The 7,044-nt window shown below is 39.9% G+C and overlaps 1 non-coding gene across 1 annotated transcript; it reads right to left on the reverse strand.

The window, feature by feature from the left end:
• Window positions 1–1,707: 1,707 nt before the first annotated feature.
• Window positions 1,708–1,811, reverse strand: LOC112724255 (small nucleolar RNA R71). The gene has a single exon (XR_003163427.1). It is a non-coding gene; the product is annotated as a small nucleolar RNA R71 (small nucleolar RNA).
• Window positions 1,812–7,044: the final 5,233 nt, after the last annotated feature.

The raw sequence follows: 7,044 nt of genomic DNA on the forward strand, positions 1-7,044 counted from the left end.
ACAGATGCATACGTGTGACATGCGCGATCTGCAGAAATAACAGAAAATGCTAGGGGCGATTTCGGGCCGAGTTTTGACCCAGTTTTCAGCCCAGAAACACAGACTAGAGCCAGAGAACTTGAAAAGACTCAAGACACATTCTCATTAGCATAGTTTTTAGTTTTAGATCTGAATCTAGAGAGAATTTACTCTTCCTCTAGGTTTTCCTTACATTCATAGTTTATTAGTTTTATGCTTTCGCTTTTGGATATTGAAGAGTCATCACCTCCGTTAAAGATATTATTCTAGTTTGTTTTCTTACTCTTTTATTATTCCATATTCTTAATTCTTGTTTAGAGTTACAATTGGATTATTTTCATGGATTGTTAATGCAAAGGATTACTTTTACTTTTAATTAATTTTGAATTCCTATTCTATTTAAATTATCATGTCTCTTTTCTATTCCAAACTCCCAATAACGAAGATGGTATCCATGTCAATGGAGTAAATTCCCTACTTGACATGGAGGTTGATTAAGAGGAGACACTTGAGTTGGAATGCTCAAGTTGTTAGTTAAATTAGAAGTTGTTGGCTAATTCTGTATTTACTAACGCTAGACCTTCCCAAGGGAGAGGACTAAGATTTGCGAATAAGAGTTAGCTCAATCACTTGACTTTCCTTTATTTAGTAAGGGTTAACTAAGTGAAAATAACAACCTCTTTATACTACATTTGAGAAAATTCCAACAGGGATAGAACTTCCAATTAATCATTCCCCCAGTCAAGGCTTTTTAATTAGAATATATAATTTTTTTTAATTTATAATTATTTATTTTCTGTCATTCAACTCTCAAAATCTCTCGAAAAACTCCTGATTAATAAATTAGCACCCTTTTTAGCAACTCGTTGGGAGACGACCTGGGACTCATACTCCCAGTATTTTTATTCTAAACTTTTGTGACAACCTTTCTAAATTGATGAGGCAGATTTTAGCTGGTTAAGAACTATACTCGCAACGCTGTTCTTATATTATAATCTCTTAATTGGCTGACTCCCGTCTTACGCATCAATTTTTGGCGCCGTTGGCGGGGAGTTGCAAGCTATATGTTTACCATGAGTTATATGTTTCTTTCATTGAATGACGTGTTCACTGCCTGATCCAAGCTTAGCCGCATTTGATCCTAAAATTGAAAGAACTATTTCACGTATTAGGCGAGCTCGGCATCGGTTAGCCTCTGAGGGTGGTGAAGTGATTGTTATCGATTCACCAGTCTCATCTGAGGGCGAATCTGAACTGCCATCTAAGAGCGAAATAAGCTCCTTTACTACTGATTCAGTTGATTCACGTGCAGATAGAATGGCAGCACCTAGGAGGATTACTCTTCAGGAAGCTGGAGCCCCAGATTATACACTACAACAGTATCAAGTGCGTCATCCAAATCTGGCTGAAGATTTTGAACTGAAGACTGCACTAATCAACTTGATACCTAAGTTTCATAGCTTACCTGCTCAGGAGCCTATCAAGCACCTAAGGGATTTTCAGACAGCCTGTTCTACTGTTAGGCGTCATGGTGCAAATGAAACTTCTATTCTGTTAACCACCTTCCCGTTTTCTCTTGAGAGAAAGGCAAGGGAGTGGTATTACTCCCAACCTGAAGCAATTGTTACCAACTGGGATATGCTCAGGAGAGAATTTTCGGAAAAATACTTTCCAGCTGAAGTTACAGATAAATTGAGAAAAGAGATCTCCTGCATTGTTCAGGGTGAATCAGAAACTCTCTATGAGTACTGGGAGCGCTTTAAGAACCTTCTGGACGTATGCCCCCATCACATGATTGACAGGCTGGTGTTGATCAGCTACTTCACTCAAGGCATGAAGCCTCAGGATAAAACTACGTTAGATGGTGATAGTAATAGTTCCCTGAAAAAGTACAAGACCGCAGATGAAGCATGGTAACTAATCAGCGATCTAGCTGAGTTCACTCGGAATCACAGGCACAGGAGCAGCCACTCAAAGGCTGTTGCAGAAGTTTCCTCTATCAGTGAGACTACTGCTCTTACACAGAGTATATGTGAAATGACCAACCTACTGAAGTAGATGCAGTTGAATCAACAAGAACAACAGCCTCTCCCAGCACAACAAAGCCAACAGTTAGTTCCTCAAAGAGTATGCAAAATCTGTGCTGATTATAGTCATTATACTGATGAGTGCCCGCAGCTCCAACAAGAAGACAACACTTTGGCAGCTACTCATAACTTCTATGACTGCCCAAATCAAGGATACAATCAACAAGGCGGCAACTACAACCAAGGTGGGAACTATAACCAAGGGTGGCAGGACAACTCCAACCAAGGTTGGAGAGATAATTCCAACCATGGCTGGAGGGAAAACTATAACAGAGGAGGCAGAGACAACAATGAAAATAAGAGGTGGAATAACAACAACAGACAGCAAAATTAGAACCAGCCTTACAGAGCACCTCACCTGAGACAGTCCCAAGGACTCCAGCACAACCAACAACAGGTCCCTCAGATTACTTATCCTCCTTCCTCATCAAATGACGAGATGCTTCATTCCCTTGCACAAGGACAACAAGACATGCAGACTACACTGAACTCTACTCTAAATGGTCTGAATTCCACTTTATAAGCTCTCGTCTCCCGGATAGATTCATTTCCCGCTTTCACCAACCAGCCTTCAAGCTCCAGTGGAATTTTTTCTCAACCCTTACCTAACCCCAAAGGTGGCATCAATGACATCACTTTGAGGTCTAGAACCACACTACAAGAGAAGAATCAGGAGGAGCCAAGCCCACAAGAACACGCCCCAATTGAGGACTTGGTTGAAGTGGAAGATGCTGAAGGGGAAGAGGAAGTACAAGACATGGTTGAAGAAGAAGTAGCTCAGCCAAGGAATGGAGCACCAAAGGATGCAGAAGCTGCAAGTGGAGTCATTCCTATTCCATTTCCACACCATGCAAGAAAGTCTAGAAAGCAGATGGAACTTGATCCCAAAATGGTAGAAATTTTCAAAAAGGTTGAGGTAACTGTTCCCCTTTTTGATGTTATTCAATAGGTACCTAAATATGCAAAGTTTCTGAAAGATTTATGCATACATAAAGATAAAATTAATGAATTAGAAACTATTTCTTTAGGTAGTTCTATATCTGCTTTAATGGGAGGTATACCTGAAAAATGTAGCGATCCAGGTCCATGGATGGTTAACTGTACCATTGGAAGTGTAATATTTTCTGACTGCATGTGTGATTTAGGAGCGTGTGTTAGTATAATGCCATTGTCTATATATGATGCTTTGAGGCTCCCTCCCTTAAAAAGGTCGGCAGCTCGTTTTATGTTAGCAGATAAAAGCATTATTATAGTAGTTGGAATTGCTGAAGATGTATTAGTGAGCATCAAGGGGCTCACATTTCCCATTGACTTCTACATCCTAGAAATGTCCCCTAATGACTCAGGAAGACCATCATCAATCCTGCTTGGAAGACTATTCTTGAAGACTTTGAAGTTCAAGCTGGATGCATTCTCAGGAACTTACTCCTTTGAGATAGATGGCAGAGCAGTGAGTTTCAGTTTAAATGAAGCTATGAAGCACCCTCTGGAAGATCATTCTATCTTCCAGTGCGACATCATTGATGAAACTGTAGCTGAAGTTCACCAAGAAGAAGTAGAAGAGAAGCACATGGAGCAAGGTCCAAGTGTGGGGACACCCTCTGAACTTAATGAAGACACCTTGCCATTATCACTAGTTCCAGATAATCCAGAGCCTAGCCATGAGCATAGATTGGAATTAAAGCCCCTTCCTCCCCACCTCAAGTATGCTTACCTTGAGGATAATCAGAAGTTCCTAGTTATCATTGCAAGGGAACTCACTTCCCAACAGGAGGAGCAACTGCTCAGTGTGTTGAGAAAAAATAAGAAAGCAATTGGGTGGAGTTTGGCAGATATAGTAGGTATCAGCCCTCAAGTTTGTGAGCACAGAATATACTTAGAAGAGGAATCAAAGCCTGTCTGTCAACCCCAAAGAAGATTGAATCCCACCATCTTAGAAGTTGTCAAGAAAGAAGTGACCAGGCTACTTGAAGCAGATATCATTTACCCCATCTCAGACAGTGAATGGGTCAGTCCAGTACAAGTGGTGCCCAAGAAGTCTGGAGTCACAACAGTCAAGAATGAGCATGGAGAGCTCTTGACAACTAGAGTGCAGAATTCATGGAGGGTTTGCATTGACTATAGGCATCTCAACCAAGCTACTCGCTAGGATCATTACCCCTTGCCATTTATTGATCAGATGCTTGATCGTCTGTCAGGTAAATCCCATTACTGCTTTTTAGATGGTTATACAGGCTATTTTTAAATTCATATAGCTCCTGAAGATCAGGAGAAGACTACTTTTACATGTCCCTTTGGAATGTATGCATACAAAAGGATGCCTTTTGGCTTATGTAATGCACCGGCTACTTTCCAAAGATGCATGATGAGTATCTTTTCGGATCTTATTGAGAACTGTATGGAAGTATTCATGGATGATTTTAGCGTATATGGTGATTCCTTTAACCTTTGCTTAGATAGTTTAGCTAGAGTACTAGAAGGTGTATTAGTTCAAACCTTGTATTGAATTTTGAAAAATGACACTTTATGGTAAAACAAGGGATTGTTCTAGGACATATTGTGTCTAATACTGGTATTTCTGTAGATCCAGCAAAGGTAGATGTCATTTCTAGTTTACCTTACCCCTCCTCCGTGAGGGAAGTCCGTTCGTTCCTTGGCCATGCAGGTTTTTACAGGAGATTCATCAAGGACTTCAGTAAGGTAGCATTGCCTTTATCCAGACTACTGCAAAAAGATATTGAGTTCGAGTTCAGTGAGGATTGCATGCAAGCATTTGATAAGCTGAAGATTGCCCTAACTCAAGCTCCAATTGTGAGAGGACCAGATGGGAGCCAGCCATTTGAGATTATGTGTGATGCCTCCAACCATGCAACAGGAGCGGCGCTGGCTCAGCGCGAAGGTAAGGATCATTTCTTAATTGCTTATGCATCTAAGACCTTAGACACTACTTAGTCTAATTACACTACTACTGAAAAAGAGCTTCTGGCTATTGTTTTTGCTCTGGATAAATTCTAAGCCTATTTACTTGCTACTAAGGTGGTAGTGTACTCAGACCATGCAGCTCTAAAATATTTATTAGCTAAAAAAGAGTCCCAACCAAGGTTGATACATTGGATACTGTTGCTGCAAAAATTTGATTTAGAAATTAAGGATATGAGTGGTAACCAGAATTTAGTGGCAGACCACTTGAGTTGCCTTGAGCACATTAAGGATGACTCCACTCCTATAAATGATGCTTTTCCATTTGATAGCTTGCATGCAGTATCTAAAGTAGTAACTTGGTATACACCTGTAGCTAATTATCTAGTTAGCCATACTTTCCCTCCCAATTTTACTAAGCATCAGAGAGACAAGCTAAAAAGTGAGTCCAAATATTATATATGGGATGATCCATATTTATGGAGGTGTGGTGCTAACCAGGTAATTAGAAGGTGTGTTCCTCAATCAGAATTTCAGTCCATTTTAGAGACCTGCCACTCTTCTGAGAGTGGAGGACATTTTGGCCCTCAAAGAACAGCTAGAAAAATCTTAGACTGTGGATTCTGGTGGCCTACTCTTTTTAAAGATGCTGCTGCTTTTTGTAAATCTTGTTTCCCATGCCAAAGGTTTGGTAATATATCCAAGAGGGATGAGATGCCTGATGAGAGGAACTTTTGCGTGGTCTAGAAATTTGCGGATAAATTCTTGTTGCAAGTATAGTTTCTAAACCTTCAAAAGTCCTTTCATACAAACGTTTTGGGTGTCACAAGTAACAAACCCCTTTAGAAATTGTTAACCGAGTATTCAAACCTCGGGTCGTCTTCTCAAAGAACTGCGAGGAAGTATGTTCTTATTATTGGCTATAAAGGTTGTAATCGGGGTTTAGAAGATGAGAAGCAAGTAATTTAAATGACAAGTAAAGTAAATGGCAATTAAAATAAATAAATAATGTAAAGCAGACTTTTTGCAAGGTAAGAGAAGTTGGAGGTCCAACATAGTTATCTCTCTCAACTATAATGAAGGTTGAATCTAGACTCCACTTGGTCAACCTTTACTAGGGCAAAGGAAAGTCAAGGGGCTAATTAAATTGACCTTTGAATCCTATTTATTTCCTAAGAAAAGGTTGGGATTACTTAAGTTCAGCTCAATTAGCAAGATAACGATTATTAATTATGTTGAGTTTAATAACTGTTAAGTTACTGAATTCTTAACCAGGACCAAAAAGGGAAAAAGTAAAATTGCTGGAATAATAAAAATATCCTCAGATGGGAAGTAATGGTAACTTAAATCAAAGAGAACAATCATAAACTGAAAATACCTCAATTATCATTAATTCAAATAACAGTCTGTAACATGGAAGAATTCTTAGATCCAATTATAAGGGTAAATAGCCAACTTAGATACTGAAATAAATAAATAAAGTGAAAGGGAAGTTTAAAACAAAGAAATATAAAACCTGGATTGAGAGTCACTCTTAAACAAGAAGAAATCCTAAATCCTAAGAGAGAGAGAGAGAGAAGATCTCTCTCTCAACTAAATCTAAATCATTGAAAAATAAAATATGCGAGCTCTCTTTGAATGGATGCATTTCCACACTTTATAACCTCTGGTCTATGCTGTTTGTACTTGGATCTGGGCCAAAAAGGGCTTCAGAATTCGCTGGGGGCGTATTCTGTAATTTCTGGTGCGTGGTCTCTGTCACGCGGTCGCGTCATTTGGAGCTTTTGCTTGCCACGCGGTCGCGTCAGTCATGTGACCGCGTCATGTGCGTTCTGCTTAAGGCGCGCGGTCGTGTCAGTCATGCGGCCGCGTCGCTGCTGATTCGTGCTTGGCACGCGATCGCGTCGTCCATGCGATCGCGTGAATACCAGTTTCCTTCAAAGCTCCGTTTTGCCTTCTCCTTCCATTTTTGTATGTTTTCTTTTTCATCCTTTAAGTCATTCTGCCTTAGAAAACCTGA

Source organism: Arachis hypogaea, chromosome 11 (assembly GCF_003086295.3).
Source record: "Arachis hypogaea cultivar Tifrunner chromosome 11, arahy.Tifrunner.gnm2.J5K5, whole genome shotgun sequence".
NCBI lineage: Eukaryota > Viridiplantae > Streptophyta > Magnoliopsida > Fabales > Fabaceae > Arachis > Arachis hypogaea.